Raw genomic sequence first — 20,415 nt, 5'->3', positions numbered from 1 at the left:
GCAGAGTGCCCTCTCACACGCTGGGACCCCTTGGGGGATGTTGGACTACCGATTTCAGCCCGATCCCCGCAGACCAGGCCAAGGGATCCCACCTGCGGGAGGGGCCTTGCTCACTCTGCAGATGGCCTTCAAGCCCCAGCGCCACCCTCGGTGTGGCCAGCTGCAAAGGAACCGCAGGAGGTTGGCTCCAGGGCGTGTCCAGCCCATCTCACCCAGTCCTGCCCCACTGGCCACCTTCTAATTAATTTCCTTTCAATCTGCACAAATCTGAGCACCAAGCCTCTAGTATTTCCATCATAAGTGAGATGAAGTACATTCAATTTTTAAAAAAGATTTTCTGGTGGAGTGGAATGGAGGAAATGGTAATGTTTCTCAATTTATTGGAACAGAAATGCCTTTTCATTTGAAAAATGTAAAATATACTTGCAAACTCTCCTTTTCCCTTATTATTGATTTAGGCTATCCATTGAATTCATAACCAAACTCAAAAATAAAATTCAAATCTATACCTATGCATAAACTTTTAAAATTATGTAATTGTTGAACACTTATGAAAACATAGTACTGTAAGTGATCATTCCTCTTCGTGCTGCTCTTAAACCTATATTATTTGGAAAATATTTATGCTGGCTGAAATGTCTTTGCTTTGAAATATTCATTGATAGTGAAGAATGAGATATCAAAGAACATATTGAGTCATAGTCCTGTGGCATTTCCATCAGAAGAAATAAACACAGAGTACATTAGAAATCCAAACATGATGCTCAAACATGTGAATTAGTAAAATAGCTATATCAATTTGCCCTATAACTAATATCCTTAAAGATATAAGCTTTCACCCAGCCAGTGTGCCTCAGTGATTGATCATTGACTTATGAACCAGGAGGTCACGGTTTGATTCCTGGTCAGGGCACATGCCTGGGTTGTTTGATCCCCAGTGTGTGGTGTGCAGGAGGCAACCGGTCAATGATTCACTCTCATCATTGATGTTTCTATCTCTCTCTCCCTTTCCCTTCCTTTCTGAAATCAATAAAATAAAAATTTTTTAAATTACTATTACTGTCCCCATTTTACAGATAAAGAAACTAAGGCTGTCTGACTTTGGGTAAATCCCTTCACCACCTTCTTTCTCAGGTTATACCAAGTACAAACCAAGTCCCACAGAGGAGCCACAACAATTATCTAAACATTCATCATTCCATAAGTTTGCTGAGCACTTACTATATGCCAGACACTGTTCAAAGTGCTTGGAATGCCTCAATGAATCAGACAGACAAAATCCCCCTTCCTTGTAGAATTTACATTCTAGTTTTAGGTTGGTGGTGGGTACCAGAGCTGTGCTCTTAGCCACTGTGTACAGCTCCCCAACCTAATGGACTTGTAAAATCTCTTACCTTTATACTAGAGGCCCGGTGCATGAAATTCATGCACTCGGGGTGGGTCATCCCTCAGCCCGGATTGCGAGAGGGCTCAGGCCAGGCCAAGGGACCCCACTGATGCACGATCGGCGCCAGGGAGGGACGCAGGAGGTTGGACAGCCGGGGAAGTGCTTTTATTATATAGGATATAAAATTGCTAATCATCACAAAGCCCTATGAGGCAGGTATACCATTTACTGATAGAAACTAAGGAGTAAAACATGAGCTGAATTTATAAAAATATAATTTTTAAAACAGATAAGAATGAGATTTTTTGCATTCTCAAACAGTCATATATTTCAAAATAAAGAGCCTATATCTTTAAAAGAAATTGAACCAACTCATCCAAGATCACACAGTTAATAAGTGTTATTCCAAAAATAGAGCCCAGATTTATCAAACACCAAAGTCCAGACAATTTCTCTACATTATGCCCAAACAAAAATATTTTTCTGCTACTTCCACTGTACCCTATGGTTTATTTTATATAGGACCCTGTCAAATCAGTTTGTCTTGGAACTGGACAAATAGGTCAGGCAAAAGAACAATGGGATATGAATATTTTTCAACATTGTAAAGAACTTGTTTAATGTTGAGAATAACAGTCTTTACCCAGTATGAGATAGTTTCCCTTTGTTTCACTTTGTTTTTTAAGGTTTTAATGGAAAGAAAATTTGAAAAATCTAATATACACTTACTAAATATTTCTAATACTGAAAGATTGTTGGAAGCTTCTCTTTTTTCTTCCCCCCTCCCCAAAAAAATATCCAATTGAAATTTTCACATTGGATTTCTATTAAGACTTCTATTTCTTTGTTCTATATACATCTAAGAAAATTATCTCTTACAGTGAATTGAAAACTCCTCTGAGAGAATAGGCCCATAGCCAGTAACTAGTCCATTAAGGCCGCTGCATAGGACTTCAGATTACATTTCACCTGTATTGCTACTGCTCCCTTTTGTGCAGTAACCTCCTATATATTTCACACCTCACATTCATGCACCTCCATACCTTGGCCCATACAATTTCTTCACCTTGACATACCCTCCTCTCACCCTCTGGGAATCTATCCCCACGTTCCCAAAAGCCACATTTTCCAAGGAACCTCTCATGATCCTTTCATCTCACCTCAGGGTTTAGAAGATTCTTCTGATATTAATTTACACAAACATTTACTCAATCACTCAGCAAATGTTTATTGAGCTCACTTTTGTATTTGATATAATTTTTGTGGTTGGGGTTTGGAAAATAACTTGAAGAAGTTGAAAGCTCCTACCTGGACAGGTATTATTTCCTCATTTAGCCTGAAAAGTACCTGAGGACAAGAATGTATATGAGTCATCTCTGTAGTGCCCACAATATTTAAACCCATTACTTGCACATAACAGGTGCTCAATAAATAGTTGCAATAAATGTATTTTATGAGCAATGAACAAAAAACTAAATAAATGAGTCAAGGTTAATATAAAGTTACCAAAGGCTCGGTGCACAGATTTGTGTACCAGTGGGGTCCCCTGGCCTATGGGGATTGAGCCAAAATCAGCTCTCCAACATCCCCCGAGGGGTCCAGGATTTCAAGAGCGTGCAGGCCAGGCCGGGGGACCCCACCGGTGCATGAATCCATGCACTGGGCCTCTAGTATGCATATAAGATCTTTGGTTAATCTCTCCCCATCCTCCCCCTCCCCCCCTTCCCTCTGAGATTCATCAGTCCATTTCATGTTTCCATGCCTGTGGTTTCTGCTCCTGTGTTGAGAATCTGCCCCCTGATGATCAGTGCGTGTCATAGCTACCAGTCTGATGGTCAAACGGTCGGCTGGTCACTTAGACTTTTATATATATAGATGATTAATACAGTGTGATAGAGTTAATAGAGTATGGTTTTTGTGCTCCCTTTGTAAAAAAAAAGATAATAATTGTAAAATTTTATTAAATTTATTAATTTATTAAAGAACTAGAGGCCCAATGCAGGAAATTTGTGCACTGGGGGGGTAGGGGATGTTCCTCAGCCCAGCCTGCACCCTCTCAAATCTGGGACCCCTTGGGGCAGTCAGATATCCCTCTCACAATCCGAACTACTGGCTCCCAACCACTCGCCTGCCTGCCTGCTTGATTGCCCCTAATTGCTTCTGCCTGCCAGGCTGATCACCCCCTAACCACTTCCCTGCCAGCCTGATTGACGCCTAACTGCTCCCCTGCCGGCCCGGTCGCTCCCAACTGCCCTCCCCTGCCAGCCCGGTCCCCCCTAACTGCCCTCCCCTGCTAGCCATCTTGTGGTGGCCATCTTGTGACCACATGGGGGCGGCCATCTTTGTGTGAGGGTGTGATGGTCAATTTGCATATTACCTCTTTATTATATAAGATAGGAATAAAATATTTAAAGTACCTGACAGGTCTTTGGTGTTCAATCAGAGGTAGCTTTTATAGCCACAGTAACTGTTCACAAAGGAAAGATCAGATATAATAGTGGGTATTTTTGTTATTAATAGCAAATAAACAGGATTTAAAAAGAGAGAGAGGGACAAGAAGGACAGATAGGCAACAAAAGTGGGCTCAAAACAATGTGGAAAGAAGTTCAAAAAAACAAAAAGGAAAATAGAATAATGAAAACAATCTACCTAAATCCTAAGTAGGATTTATATCACTATTTACCTTTCCAGTTCTAATAACGAATGGTGAAAGGACATTTGTCTTACATAACCACTTCTAGAATTACAAGATTTTGACAGAATCATACAAGATAGAGGTTCAGAAAAATCCACCTCTTCCCTGTTGAAACATTCTTTTTGTTATTTAGAACAGTAAGAAGCAGCCCATAAAAACTAAAAAGGAAATAATAGACAATGTAGAAACAGCATATCTTGCAGAGTTTACCTGGATTGTAAGTAGATTAGAGGAATGAGAGCAAATTCTAAAATTCTGAAAGAATAGAGGAGCCACAAATATTACCACATTTGTAGCAAACTATAATTAATAAATTCAATAATTTTAAAATTGAATACTTTTAAAATATGGATAAGCCTTATAAAAAGGAAACAATTTTATCAAAAATTGTAGACTTAAATTTAAAATTATATCTTATCTTATAGGCATAATGCCTGATTATCCTATAAGCATGTGAATATGGGGGTCTATGCAATTGAAATGCTGAAATAACTAGGGTGAGCTTACATGAAAACTAGGAGGCTGTGGTCCCACACACAGCTATCACCGTGATAAAACTGTATTCTGGTGTGGTCTGATAATTCACTTCCTTTTATTGAATACATTCCTCTATTTTCAGAAACATAAATGATCTGAACAAGCAATAGGCAACATAACTTGAGCTGAACTGCCCAGAATTAACCCCCATCACTTTCCATAATTTGAAATTCATTCTTTTGCATTTTAAGGGCCATTTAGGTCAAGAGTTCCTCATTAAAAGACAAAAATCTCTCTTGAGGGGGAAATCCTTATTATCAACTAATACCCTAGTTAAGAGCTAGCTACGAACAAAGCCCTAAGGCAGTGGTCGGCAAACTCATTAGTCAACAGAGCCAAATATCAACAGTACAACGATTGAAATTTCTTTTGAGAGCCTAATTTTTTACACTTAGACTATATAGGTAGGTACATTGTTATTAACTTAATTAGGGTACTCCTAAGGCTTAGGAAGAGCCACACTCAAGGGGCCAAAGAGCCGCATGTGGCTCTCGAGCCGCAGTTTGCCAACCACGAACAGGATAGGTACCTGGAAATGAGAAAACATGGTGAAGGCTGGGAAAGGGTGAGCTATAAGGAAAAGAAAAAGGAGAAGGAGCAGAGGGGAAGGGATTAAAGGAGTCCTGGTTGCCTTACACTTTCTCTGGTCGGGCTTTGGAGCCTACATATATTTGCAACCACTTTCTTGCACACAGGTAGAAACTATAATGGAAGAAAATTACAGAGTAGACTTCATAATACAAATTACACAAAGCAAAACAAAACAAAACAAACAAAAACACAAATCACCCCAGAAAGAAGTGAGACCTGTTTGAGATTCCATTGAGTGTCAGGAAAGAAACTGGCCCCATAATGAATTTGGTAGGCAGTGGAGGGAGAACCAGTGACTTCTTGGTTCCTGGGTCGATGCTCAACCACTGAGCCACAGGCTGAATTCTCACTTTTATCCCAAACGCCCAAGTATCTCTGATGCTTCTGAGACTGCCAAGGGTAGATATCGTTAGACTTCCTAGAACTGATTCGAATAGGAGCTATCTAAATCTTCTCTTTCTGGATCCTAAAAAGATTAGACATACAATAAAAAATGAAATAAATAATGTAAAGTGCTTGTCAGAGAGCCTAATATATTGCAAATTTCAATAATTGGTAGCTCCCGTTGCCCTGTTGCTAGACAAAATAACTGAAAAGTTATCAAACTTAGGCTTCATCTTGTCTTTGTTCTGGCTCTAAGTACCTGTACCAAGTTAACACCTAAGACATTTTCTACTTTCTGTCCTCATTTCAAATATGGGACATGTAATTTTATTTAATTCCTCTCGTATACAAAATAAATGGCTATTTTGAAGATTTAAAATGCTATATAGACTTCTGAAATTATTTTCCTCCCTTTATAGAGTAGCCCAAATTTGATTCACATGCTTTGACTGTCCTTACCAATTCCCTTTCTATGGAATTGGTGTGAGAAAAGAGTGAAGATAAGGGGATACAAAAAGTTCAGTCACTTTAAACAAGTTGATGAGTTTATTAACATTATGAATGTTGAGACATGAGGAAACAATTCTATTCTTGTCCTAACTTGCCAGGGAACATAAACTTCTGACCCTTCTAGTCTTGTGTCATGTTTAGATATATATCAACTCATGTGTGTCAGTACCTGGACTTACACCAGACTTCCAGATAACCCTCTGATTATCCCTTGAAGGACTCACATATCCAGATCTCATGATATTCAACTAACATCCATTGTCCAAAACACCGGATGTGATCAGACCTCCTGCCATTCATCTTCCAGACCAACTGGAATTCATTGTCCAGACCGCCTAACATCAGACTGCTAACGGTCCTTGACTAATCCTAAACCTAAGAATGCAGGATTGATAATTCTCAATCTTGTACTTCTTAGTATAAGAACTCTTAATTTTCCTTCTTTGGAACACTCCTACGTTTTTGCCTCGCTGCATTTCCATTTTGCAAACCATAATACCCTTGATGTCCCATGCACCAAGGGGTCTCGGGTTCAATTTCCAGTCAGGGCACATGCCTGCGTTGTGGGCTCGATCCCCAATAGGGGGTGTGCAGGAGGCAGCTGATCAATGTTTCTCTCTTATTGATGTTCCCCCCCTCTCTCTATTTCTTTCCCTTCTTCTCTCTCTCTAAAATCAATAAAATACATTAAATAATAACTATAAAGATCCTTGATTAAATATTTATCATTTCTCTCTAGCCAAAGCCTTCAGAACACTTTTTGAGTTTGTCCAACAGATGCCATGCCTGAAAAGCTAAATCTATTCCCACGATTCAAACAAAAGATGTCTCCAGGTTAAATGGCAAAATATTTTTGTTAGAAAATACTTAAGAGAAATATGTATGTGTAGAAAACATTCAAGCAGAAAAACCAGTAACAGTATACTGAAATGAAGGGAGGGCTGCAGAAGGCAAAAGTATAATCTTGGTGTCTTTCTAAGGAGAAGGTCAATGTTCACTGAAAGGGATGTGTTAATGAATAAAGACATTAAAGTTGAAATAATGCAACCTTGTGTTTGTAAGCAATATTTGCATTAGAAATGGATTGCAGGTTCAAGTGCCTTAAATAAGAGGTTTGTGGTGATATCAGAAAATAGCCTTATTCTTCTATCAAATTCATTTTATGGGGCCAGTTCCTTTCCTGTCAGGAAATGGAATCTCAAACACATCTTACCTCTTTCTGTTGACTTTCAAAAGGTTAAAAAAAAAAAAAAAAAGCCCTCTGGCCATCTTTAGTCCCACAAAAAAGTTCATTTCAAGATTAATATATCTCAATTCGCTTTGAACTTCATTTAAATTAAAATTTCTTTCTTCCCACTACAACATATCCAACGCCTACCATTGGGACAGTCCAGATTTTATCTCTGCTTTCTTTCTTTCTTTCCTAGTCTCTCCCAACCTCTCCCCACCCCACACACCCATCTCTTTCCTCACAACTGAACAGGCTGCTTCTGTCTCTTCCGGAGTTGAAACTTGTAAGGGAGGAGTTATCGAGGCAAGAAATTTCTTCCTTGCCTCCTTTGTCAAAGACAAGTATTTAAAACTGACTCTCAGCCCAGCCAGCGTGGCTCAGTGGTTGAGTGTCAACCCATGGTTATGGTTCGATTCCCAATCAGGGCACATGCCCGAGTTGCAGGCTCAATCCCCAGTGTGGGGGTGTGCAAAAGGCAGCCAACCGATTGTTCTCTCTCATCATTGATGTTTCTCTCTCTCTCTCTCTCTCTCTCTCCCTCCCTCCCTCTCTGAAGTCAATAAAAATATATTTTTAAAACTGACTCTCATGGCCACTTTGGTGAGTCTTTGGAGATCCCATCCTTCAGTCATGATGTCACCTGCAGAGTCCTCGGCAGGGTAAATGCACCTTGCACCTCATCTGACTAGTCACACACAACTTCTTCAAATTTTGACATGCAGCACACATCTTTAGCCTCTTTCAACTGAGGTCTCAAAATTGCTCTGTGTAATCCAATCAGTCCATAGCTAAGACAACCCCAAACTAGCTCTGGCTGGCCCGCCATTGACTGGGGTGCCACTACTTTTAAAATAGAGCCCTCTACCCTGGCCAGTGTAGCTCAGTTAATTGGGCATTGTCCCATGCACCGAAAGGTTGCCAGTTTGATTCTCAGCCCGGGTTGGAGGCTCCATCCCTGGTAGGGGGCATGCAGGAGGAAGCCACGTGATATTACACTCTCACATCGATGTTTTTCTCTCTCTCCCTTCCTCTCTCTAAAGATGAATTTTAAAAATAAATAAATAAAGTAAAATAGAGCCCTTTCTTCCTTCTGCCTCCCAGCAGATGGATCCACCCACAGCCTTTTACCTTTTAGACTTCCTAAGCGGGAGTCAGATACCGGTCCCCTGTGTCCGCCGAACTTCAGAGGACAAATATAGTGCACTCTGAATAGATTTAAAGGTCGGGCTTAAGGTCGGGAGAGAGAACACTTCACCCTGCTCTGAAATTGAAAAGTTTGCAGGTATCCGCCATACCGCTACGAGAGATACTAAACCTTCTGTAACAGTAATCTGCTTAAAACAGTAAGTCGTGAGCCAAAAAAAAAAAAAGAAAGAAAAGAGATAGATAAGTCACTGCTACAAAACTGAGCCCATAACTAGACCCTATACAAATGTAATATATGGAAGGTATAGCCATACGTTTGTTTGTGAAAAACCAATATTATTACTCTTACAAGATCCTGCATTAAATAAAATTGTTGTCACTCTCAGAAAATTATAGACAAGGCAATTAGAAAAACCAAAGGGTCTTATGGTAAATAAGTTTTACATCTACTTTACATTTTTTTCTCACACAAAAGTGACTGAATTGCAACCCACAACAACCCAAATAAATTAATTTCTTTTACCTTAGTGTTCACCATCATCTTCATTCACTGCTGCTTCAATACTTGTAAGATCATCAGATTTTTAAAAACTTCCATATTGAGTAAACAATATGAATAAAGCTCTGCACACTTGTAAGCCGGAGTGTCTTGCTCCGAATCAGAGCTGCAAATAAAGGACCTTTGTTTATATAAGTTTTAATCCTTTGGTAAAGTTTCTTTGGCTCTGAGGGTTGCATAAATCAGGTTATAGAAAAGATTAGTCACTTGGAGCCAGAAGCTCCTCCTTGCTGGTTTAGTTTTTTTGTTTCTTTTTTTTTTTTTAACAGTTAACCCTTCTGTTGCCATGGCTTATACTATCACATCATGTCAAAAGTCTACAGAAACACTCAGTTAATGAGTTGACTTGCCAAGCCTCCGTTTTTTTCTTTTGTGATTAAGAAGAAAAACCACAGACTTGTTGATTTATTAACTTAGTAAACTAAGATGCTTAAAAATTGAGCCTAAAGTTTCTGTGTAGCTGGATAACCTCAGAAAAGATGACACCCAACAGACGTAGACTTGGGAGCATAAGGTCACTGTAGACAGGAACATTCCTTCTATAGGGTAGCATCAACATTCGGAGGAAAGCACCAACATTTTTGTATAGCAGGCTGACGTGAGAAAACCAAGGATCACCACTTATTCTACCAATAACTTGCTAGCTGGTTTGGATGAATCAGAAATTAGAGGCCCTGTCAGGTGCTGAGGTGGTCGGATTTAGGTGGGATTTGGGACGGACTGGCAAGGATCGCCTGGCTTGACATTTTAAAGGGGAAACCTGAGACAAATGGTATGGGATGCTTCAAAGCTCCAGCTTTTAAGAGCCCAGATCCAACCCGGCAGGCATGGCTCAATGGTTGAGCATTAACCTCGGAACCAGGAGGTCACGGTTCTCGGTCAGGGCACATGCCCGGGTTGCAGGCTCGATTCCCAGTGTGGGGCTGTGCAGGAGGCAGCCAATCAATGGTTTCCTCTCATCATTGATGTTTCTATCTCTCTCTCTCTCCCTTCCTCTCTGAGGTCAATAAAAATATATTAATAAGAGAACCAAGATCCAGCTCTGACTAACTGTGATTCTGGACAAGTTCATTAGCCTCCATTTTTCAAGCTATGCTATAGGATAAATACAGCACTTACCTCAAGCAATAGCTGAAGTTATTGTCCTTTTATTCAGCAACTATTTGCTGAGTGTCTATTTCATGCCAAATACTATTCTAAGCGCAAGGGACATATTAATAAGTAAAATAGATCTCTACCTCATAGATTTTGTTTGTTCTGACTGAAGAAAGGGAAAAAAATAAACAAGTCAGCATAAGAAGATCAAGAGGGAATATTTTCCTTTTACTAGGCCTATTTAATAAATATATTTAGAAAGCTGTGTGTGTGTGTGTGTGTGTGTGTGTGTGTGTGTGAATAAATCAGAACATTTTTTTCTACAGTGTATTCTATCAACCCAAGAGAATACTTAGTAATTCTCAGATATTATTTGTACTCTTCCTTGGCCTCTACGGGTGAGACTTCTCCCATTGTTTTCAACTGTTTAATTTTGGAGAAGGATGGACCCCAAAATGTCCACCATCCTGCTGCCCTGGGAATTATTCAAAGTGGGCAGGGGGCGTGGGGCGGTGGGAGATCATGAGGTGGTGATCCCTCCTGTCACCTCATCAGAAGCCCCATGAGGAAGCCACCCTCCCTAGGGTGGAAGCAAACAAGCAGGGGGAACTCGGGGTGAGGACAGAAGTGGATACAATGAAGCAGGGAGGCTGAGCAGAGGCCAGATCACACCCAGTGCTGTGCTGAGCAGCAAGGAGTTGGGTTTGTGTTCTATCAGAAATGGAAAGCGATGAAAAGATGTGAGCAGGGAAGTGACTTGATTAAGGTTGTGTTTCAAAAAAAAAATCGGTTTGGCCACTGTGTAGAGAAAAGGGGGGGACACAAAAGGCAAGAGTGGAGCCAGACCTACTGCAAAGGTCCAGGCGCGAGATCTCCAGTGACACGGGAAGGGCGTTGGCACCAGCCGTGGAGAGATCTGTACACATTGTACAGAATGTGTTTGGGCAACAGACTGCAGAATGTACCGATGGAAGTTTTCTAGGAGCTTTTGCGCAAGGGAAATATTTAGAAAACTCTGTGGCAACTCCCCGGACAAGGGCCCTCAATGTGTCTGGCCCCCGATTATTTTCTCTAGTACCTCTTCTATTCTGGAAAGATTGTACACAAAATAATTTTCCTGACTTCGCTGGGCCTGGCCAACATACAGAAAACTAGCTGTTACTGTACAGCTAAAGGACTTAAAAGCTATAGGGAAAGTACTTTTGAAACATCGATAATTGCCTCTAGGTCATAATCAACACACTCTTTTTGCTTGTCTCTATCAGCCACCTGTTAAAATGCAGAAACAATGCCTCTACTTTGAATAAATATCTACCCAAGGTCATCATCCCTCCCTCAACAGCATTGAGACGCAGAGTCCTTTAAACTGTCACTGTTCCCTGGCTCTGTTCCCAATGTGTAATGTGACTCCTTAACTTTCAGTAGGTCTTACCACATGTAATACCACATGTAATGTTGCACCCGAAGCCCTCTGCATGTGCTCCTCCACACACGCCTGGTGAGTCCACCTGACACCCTACATTGTTCACTAAAAAAGCATCCCAGACCCTTCTTTGCGGATGGAAATCCAGGGTGGTCCACATCATGCTGAAGATATGCTTCTACAAGTCGCTAAATAAAAGCTCTAGGCCAGCATCTGAATCAGGAAAGCTGATTTTGGTTAGCTTTTTCGTGGGAGGTTTGTTTGTCTGTTTGTTTTGTACAGAAAAGACAGTGCTAAACTGCAAAGATTGAGCTTGTTATCCACTCTAGAAAGAAGGAAAGAAGGAAGGAAGGAAGGAAGGAAGGAAGGAAGGAAGGAAGGAAGGAAGGAAGGCAGGAAGGGAGGGAGGGAGGGAGGGAGGGAAGGAAGAAAGAAAGAAAGAAAGAAAGAAAGAAAGAAAGAAAGAAAGAAAGAAAGAAAGAAAGAAAGAAAGAAAGGAGGGAGAGAGGGAGGGAGGGAGGGAGGGAGGGAGGGAGGGAGGGAGGGAGGGAGGAAGGAAGGAAGGAAGGAAGGAAGGAAGGAAGGAAGGAAGGAAGGAAGAAAGAAAGAAAGGAAAAAATGCGTCCAAAGACCCCCAAAGCTATCCTAAAACATTTTCCGAATGACTGGTAGAATAAAACTTACTTCTGTTTTCAAGCAGCTTCAAACTTATAAATAGTGAAGGTATAGACAGTGTTCAGATCCCCCCAGAAAGGCATCTAAGGTTCTGAAAGCATTGATAATTCCGGCTCCCCAAAGAAAACAGAAGAGCTTCTAACTCTTTTTACTGTTTGCTTTCCCAAAAATTCTCATCTCAAACTGGCAACTGTGGAGTGTCATTTGATACTATTTCCATTGTCAAGAGTTCTGTTTCTTTTCACATTAGAAGATGTGGGGGGGGAAAAAACAAACTACTTTAACCCTAGGCTGGCCTAAATACCATCTCACCTTGTTGGCAAGCACGCTGTATTGATATCCTACCACCATAAAAGACTAATCATTGGATGGATAGTATAGAACTGGGTTCCACAAACTATGTTTTGGGGCCAAGTCTGTGGCCTCTTTCAAGTTTTATCGGAACACAGCCATAGTCGATTATTTAAAACTTACCTGTGGCTGCTTTCATAACTACAATGGCAGGTTTGAATAGTTGTGGTAGCATCTTATACCTCGCAGAGCTTAAAAGAGCCACACTCAAGGGGCCAAAGAACCGCATGTGGCTCGTGAGCCGCAGTTTGCCGACCACTGATAGCCCTTTACAGAAAACACTGTTGCTGACGTGTGATGGAGAACAAGGCTTCCGGGAGCCGTAGTGCCAGTTTGTGGTAGTGTCAGCAGAAGTTCCAGTAAAAATGGGGACGTATAGCTAAACAGACACCGATGTAAAATATTGGAATGAATGCATGTGTGGCTGGTGACCCACTGCCATACTCACCTTTGAACATGGCCTTTGAGATCGTGGTTCTATTTCTGAGTTGTATGTACAGAGGCTTTCTTCAGAGGCTGTGTCCTGCTCTTTCACGTCCCCCTGAACATCAAACATGAAACGTGTTCTCCTCGCCCCATTGCACCAGTGAGTGCTAATTAGTCAAACAAGGTCCCTTGCAAATTTTTCTGTGCCCTGTTTCTAAATGTGCACAGTAAGCCTTTTAGTAAGTCCCTTGTTTGGAAAAAAAATCCTTTATGGAACTCAGAAACACAGGATTTGATTAATCATAGTCCTTGATTCACAGCATGTGCTCATCACTGTCCACGCCTGCTATGTTTTATTTATGAAACCTAGAAACTTGTCAATAAACTACTTGTCTACCATGTGGTTTCCCCCAGAAGCTACCTCCTAGGTCCAAAGTCATCTAGTCCACATAGTCCAAAGTAACCATCCACTGGAATGTTGTGTTCATTGTGAATCTTTTGTTCATAAATCCCTGGCTTTCACTTTTATATAGTTTTGCAATGGGGCGGGGGGGCAGGGGAGAGAGAGAGAGAGAGAGAGAGAGAGAGAGAGAGAGAGAGAGAGAGAAGGAAGGGAAGGAGAGGAGAGGAGAAGAGAAGAAGAGGAGAGGAGAGGAGAGGAGAAGAGAAGAGAAGAGAAGAGAAGAGAAGAGAAGAGAAGAGAAGAGAAGAGAAGAGAAGAGAAGAGAAGAGAAGAGAAGAGAAGAGAATGGATGCATTTATGTGTTTGTTTTAACTTTATACAGAGAGTTTCAGACTGTATGTAACTTGATAGGACTCGATTTTTTCACTTTTTGCTAGAATCCATTCATTTGGTTGCATACTATATAATTGTGGTTCATTTGTTTTTGCTGCTGCATAGAACTCCATTGGATGAATGCACCGCACTTGTCATCTACTTTCCCTTTGATGAGCATGTGGGTTTGTGAGCACAGAGCTCCTAAAACCCTTATAATTTCTTAACGGATAGAGCACTAGGAGCATCTCTAGTTCTATTGAGGGGACTCTGGGTGGGTTCCTGGCTGGCTCCTGCTGGGGGCTGGAAGACAAAGCCATGGTTGGAAGCTTGGAATTTTCAGCCCCTGTTCCTATGGCGTTGGGGTGTGTCTCCCTCCCAGTGTGGATGTGTGCGCCAATCTGGAAGCTCCCTGAACCCCATGATCTAGGGCTTTTATGGACGCTTCCACACATCAGCACGATCAGTTATTAACACCATTTTTCTTCCTCCATCCATTCTGGAGGATGGGGTGTAGGAGCTCTTCAGCTCAGGACCCGCCCTGACCTCACACTCGGTATCTGTGCATCTGGATCCATTAACAAACTAGTAAATGTATGTAAGTGTTTGCCTGAATTCACTGAGCCACTGCAGTAAATTAATTGAACCCAAGGAGGGGGTATTGGAACCTCTGATCTTGGCGTCTGAACGGGGAGCAGTTTTGTGGGACTGAGGCCTTAACCTGTGACATCTCGATGCTGCCTCTGGGTAGGCAGTGTCAGACCTGAGTTGAATTGTGGGATACCCAGCTGGAGTCACAGAGAATTGCTTGGTGTGAGAAAAAAACGAAGAAATCCACATCTGGTGTCAGAGGTATTGTAAACGTGGTCGAACTGTGAAAGAAAAGGAGACACACAAAAGACATGGGAGGGAAAAACGGTGATTTTTCTTAAACCTGTCTATTGGCTTTTGTTTTATATTTTCCTTTTATTTTTGTCTTTTACTTCCTTCTAAAGGATTTCCTCAACCTGGTCTTTTATCCATTCTATTGTATTCATTATGCCAGGTATTTTTCAGATTTAACATTCCTTTTTTGTTCCTTTTGTGGCTTATTGTTCTTACTTCACCTTGTTAATAATCATTATCTTATTTATTCTAATTTTTTAAAATTTTTTGTCTCTGTTCTAATATTCTCCTTCTTTGTATCTATGACCTAATCTGTTGTTTTCTTTTCAAATGACTGTGCTCTCAGATGTCTTGTAATTTGAGCCTCAGAGTTCACTTTATCCCAGAGATATTGGCTCATCTGTCAGGCAGTGCTCAGTGGGAAGGGCAGGCCTCATTTTCTATCAGCCACAGTTAAACCAGAGGTGGGAAATCATGTATCTCTGGATACAGAATCCAAGACACATACCCATATACACACAAAACATAATAAATCATCTTTTCCTCCAAAATACCTCTTCAGGTCAGGTTTCTATTACTTATTCCCCAAGCAGAAATAGCATTAGGAGTAGATATTTTTTAGATTAAAATTTCCAAAACCTCAGAATAGAGCCAGCCTCATAAGTGTGAGATCCGTGCAGTCACACTGGGCCTCATGCTCCATGGGGCCCCATGCTTGGTTTAATGGCTGTTCCTCCTGAAATTTGAGCAAAGAGCCCCAAATTTCCATTTTGCACTAGACATACTCATCACAAGTGAGGATGTAAAACAAGGAAAAGAATAAGTCATTGGATTTAGGAAACAAGTGATCCAACTTAAGTGAATGAAATTTCTGTGATGACGATGAAGAGAAATTCCTGTGCAGCAAAAATGGAGAGCATCAATTTTACTGGATCAGAATGATGACATTTTAGGAGGAGCATTTCCAAGGAAAAAACACACAAAACAATACATTACTAATATATTTGAAATTATTGAGCTAGAATACTGTGTTTGAACTTAGTGACTTAAAATATTAAGTATTTAAACTGACTAATCTAGAATATAAGCTTCATGAGGGCAGTAAGTAGCACATAGTAGATACTCAGTATATATAAATTTGTAGACCAAAATCTAGCAGAAAATGTGATGTAATATTAGCATTCAATCATTCAGTGCTGCTTTTGAGCAGGCATTTTTTTTAAAATCTAGAATAAGTAATTGTAAAACTGATCTATTTCTGTGGAATGTGGGGATAAAAACCTGACTGGGATGGATTTAAGAGAAATTGGGAAAAGAAATATTTCTGCAAAGGGATTACTAATGACTACGGTGACCTACTGTCCAGTTTTGCCAGGTTAGTTCTGACTTGTGCCCTTTGATTTAGCATCATAAATGTTAGCCATACCTAGTTTGGGTTTTAGAAAAGTCATGGTTGGATGCTAACTTATATAGTCAACCCATGGAGACCTATTCATCAGTGAATCTAATGAATAGTTCTCGGTCTTCTCTTATTTGACTTATCAGTGGCATTTGACAAAGTCTATTACTCTTTTCTCCCGGAAACTCTCTCTTCAGTGGGCTTCCAGGACACCACATTCTCTTGGTCTTCCTTTTATCTTACTGGTGACTTATTTCCGTTTCCTCTACTGGACCCTCATCTTCTGCATAATCTTCTAACAATGGAATATCCCATGGTTCATTCAGTCTTTGGTCTTCTCTTCTCCATCTATACGTACCTTCCTCTGTGATCTCATCTAGTTTAATGGCCTTTTAAATATGCCCTACAGGCTGACCATTCCCAAAGAGAGATATCCAGCCCAGACATTACTACCAAACTTCAGATATGTGACAATTCAGTATCACTGCTGGGTCTCTCGCTATTGAACATATCAAACTCAACATATGCAAAACAACACTCTTCTTCTTTTCCCCCCTCTCCCCACGAAAAAGAAAAAGTGCCCTATTCCACTTGCAGGGTTCCTCATCTCAGTGGATGGCTTACCATCCTATCATCCTTCTGGCTACTAACCTGAAAACTTTGGAGCAATAATTGCTTCTTTTTCTCATCCAGTATTTATCTTCCAGCACTTAATGCTGATTTTGTTCAGATGACATTATTGTGACCTAGGATAAACAATTGAAAAATGGATAAAGTTCTGTGGATTACCGGGGCAAAGCCTGACTTGATTGGATTTAAGAGAAAAAGAGAGAATAAATTATTCTGCAAAGGTAAAAAATATTCCTTACAAGATCACTAATGACTATAATCTTATACTCAGTTTTCTCCAGGACAGTTCTGGTTTATGTCTCTTGTCTTGGTGTAATATTTAACAGCATCCCTTTTTAGCTTTCAAAATGTCTACTATGGATGATAAAAATTATGTGGTCATCTGCCCCAAATCCTGTTGATTCTTCCTCAAAATTGAGCCAGAATCCAAATACTTCTCCCTGATGCAAGCCACCATCTCCCTTCACCTGCTGCACGTTGTCTCTCTGCTTTTGACCTTGTCTTCAGAGCATATCACTTTTATCTTCAAAGCTCTACTCCTCGCTTCAGACTAAATAAATGCCAATGTTTTTACATGTCTATAAAGTCTGTTCACTCCTTCTCTGATACTTTCCCCCCTCAAATCCTACTTCTTTCCCCCTCAGGTACTCTGCGTCAGCCAGATTGGCCTCTTTGCAAAGCCTTGTCCATGCCAGGCACATTCCCATTTTAGAACCTTTCCTCTTATCACCCACCACCTTGTCCCTCCCTCATTGCCTATAATGCTCTTCTTCCAGACATTTACATGGCTAACTCACCTCTTCATGTCTTACCTTAATTTAAATTGTAAACAGCACACTTCCACACATATTATTGACCCCACTTTTCTTGTTCTGTTTTCCATACATTTAGCCCTGTGTAACACACAACCATATTCATTTATTTATTTGTTTATTTTATTGTCTGTTTCTCCCTGGTAGGTAGAAATTTTTGTTTGTTTTATTCACTGATATATATATCAAGTGCCTAAAACAATGTCTGGCACATAGAAGGTGCTCAGTAAATGTTTGTTAAATGAATAAATGAGTGAAAATTAACAATTTAAAGACTTTCAAATGACATTAGAATGGTCATACTGATTTGTATTTGTATAACCTTTCTTAATTCATTTTATTATATTGTTCAGTACAAAAGGAAAATATGCTTACTGAGCATAGTTGGCTAATATTGATTAATACAAACTTTTATGAAACTAAAGGAATCTATTCAGAATTAGAAATTTACCACATTAAATTATTAAATAGAATCCATGATGATGGGAAGGAAAACAAAGCCATCGCCTTGGTAACAGTTATATTTATACAATGATTTGGTATCTCAATCAGATCTAAATATAAATATAGACACGCAAATATAGATCTCAATGTAGACATACACACAGATACACACAGGTTATTATGTTAGTCTGAACAGGGGCCTACTTCCTACTCACTGCTAAGCAACCTCAGTATAGAAAGAGTGGCAAATAGAAATCTATGTTTGATAAAAGAAGTCATGCCCTCTCACAAAGTAAATTTACAAAAAGATGAATTTGGGCTGGATTTGCAGAAGCGATGAATTGACTTGACACCAGTGTGATCGGGAATGGCATGAGGAAATCAAACTGTTAGCAAGGTCCCAAATTATAAGTCACATCATGCCTACAGCAAAATGTTGCAGATAAATCACAGCGAGAAATGCCACAGTGACTCACTGAACTCCTTTGAACTAAAAGCAATTCCCTTGACTTTGCAAATGATACAGAATGTTGCCTTTAGTTTTATACACTTTCAAATAGCACAGTGAAGGGAAATAATTATGAGCACTAGGAATCAATATGGCTTAAAGATATGATAAAATGGGGTAAATGAAATATTTCTGTCCTTATGTAATTAAATAAAAGAGGGCTAGGTTAGCATTCTATTAAACGATAGGCACAGAAAAGAAATAGTGGCTTAAACATATAGAGATTAATTTGTCTCAGGCAACAAGATGTCTGGAGGTAGGAAACGCAGAGTTTAAAAAGTGGCTCCTTTAAGCCTTTAGAAAAGGACCCTTTCATCTTCTCCCCTCCACATCATTAGCAAATATATCTTTATCTTCATACCTGTGATCTTATGGTGTCAAGATGGCTGCTCTGCGCCTAATCTCACATCCACCTTCCAGACAGGAAGGGAGAAGAGAAGAGGGGGAGCTGGCAGTACCTGAATCAGAACAAAGGCTTTCCACAAAGCCCTGGCTGACTTCCACTCAGTCATTAGCCAGAACTGTGTCACGTGGCCATTTCAGCTACCAAAGTGTCTGGGGGAAAAAAACAGGTATTTTAGGTAGCACATCATCAATTCAAACAAAATTGAGATTCTGTTAGTAAGGAAGAAGGAAAGAATGCATATTTGATGGGCAACTAGGTGCTGATGTGCTGATAAAGGCAGTATAGAAAGGGGAAAGAACTTCATAGCACAGCAATTTCCAACCTTTTTCCTCTCTTAGAACACAAAAACCAATTGCTAAACTTCGGCCGCACACCAAATATATGTTTGGCTGATATGACAAAAAACATAGGTATAATTTTGATTCATTCACAGTGGATGGCTATTGTTGCATTGGCTGTTGTCTTTTTTATTTTTTTTTTTTACTTGACAATAAGGGAAAAGAGGTCAGTGCCACTGACTAAATAGCCAGGTAATGCATGTTTTAAAAATTCTTGCACCACACCAGTGTGCCATGGTACATACACCAGTTGAAAATCACCAGTTGAAAATAGAGCTTTCAGCCCAGCTGGCGTGGCTCAGTGGTTAAGCATTGACCTATGAACCAGGAGGTCACAATTTGATTCCTGGTCAGGGCACAATCCCAGGTTTTAGGCTCAATCCCCAGTGGGGGGCATGCAGGAGGCAGCCAATCAATAATTCTCTCTCATCATTGATATTTCTATCACTCTCTCCCTCTCCCTTCCTCTCTGAAATAAAAATATTTTTTTAAAAAAGAGAGAGAGAATAGAGCTTTCAGAAACAAGCTCATTAAGCGGGAGGGGAAAGAAAATGAGTTATCATAGGAAAGAGAGAAAAACGACTTGGAGATATAAAAAGAAAAGTAGGAATATTTTTAAAAAGAATTGTCCATGTTTTTCAATATTATTAGGTTTGTAAAATGTTTGGACACATTTCTAAATTGCCTTCTAAAGTGAGAAAGGCAATTAATTACATTATGATTCCATAAGTCTTGGCAATCTGATAATTGACATTAACATTCCTTTTCAATGAAAGCATGCTAAACACAGAAAAGATAGTGTAGAATCCCAGGGCAGATGACTGGGACAAAAGATAGGACCAATTTCTCTACAAACACCAGATGCGGTAAATGTTCGATAACCGATAAAACTAGATTTCTTCAAAGGTGTCAAAAATGAATCATAGCACAGCCAGCTGATGTGTCTCTGTAGACAAATGTTTCATCTTCCTAAGGAAAAAGTTTCTCTCTGGAATGCAACTTCACAGACATAATTACTAACAACATTTTTTGGTGTTCTACAAAATGTTTTTTTTTAAACAGCTATTCTTCAAAATGTGATACATTCAATATATGACCTGAAGCAAACCAGAAGTTGGTTAAACTTGTATCTCCCAAGACTAATGCTAAAATGAGACTTTCTTTTCACTTTTAGCTTGATGTATTTGGGCAAGCATACTCAATATGTA

At 40.0% G+C, this 20,415-nt stretch overlaps 1 protein-coding gene across 10 annotated transcripts in view; it reads right to left on the bottom strand.

The window, feature by feature from the left end:
- Nucleotides 1-9,183, bottom strand: part of SLCO1A2 (solute carrier organic anion transporter family member 1A2) — a 77,563-nt gene extending 68,380 nt beyond the window's left edge. For 8 of the 10 annotated variants that reach the window (XM_023755534.1, XM_023755530.1, XM_014457531.2 and 5 more), the window contains exon 1: nucleotides 9,005-9,183. The gene's annotated coding sequence lies outside the window, so the exon portion shown is untranslated. Of the gene's footprint in view, nucleotides 1-2,695; nucleotides 2,735-9,004 lie in introns of all 10 variants that reach the window. The other 2 variants (XM_023755529.1, XM_014457532.2) reach the window with 1 other exon arrangement.
- Between the last annotated feature and the right edge of the window lie 11,232 nt (nucleotides 9,184-20,415).

Source organism: Myotis lucifugus, unplaced genomic scaffold (genome assembly GCF_000147115.1).
Source record: "Myotis lucifugus unplaced genomic scaffold, Myoluc2.0 scaffold_78, whole genome shotgun sequence".
In the NCBI taxonomy this organism is placed as follows: Eukaryota; Metazoa; Chordata; class Mammalia; order Chiroptera; family Vespertilionidae; genus Myotis; species Myotis lucifugus.
Note: the sequence above shows the minus strand (reverse complement) of the source record. Positions and strands in the feature narration are given on the sequence as shown.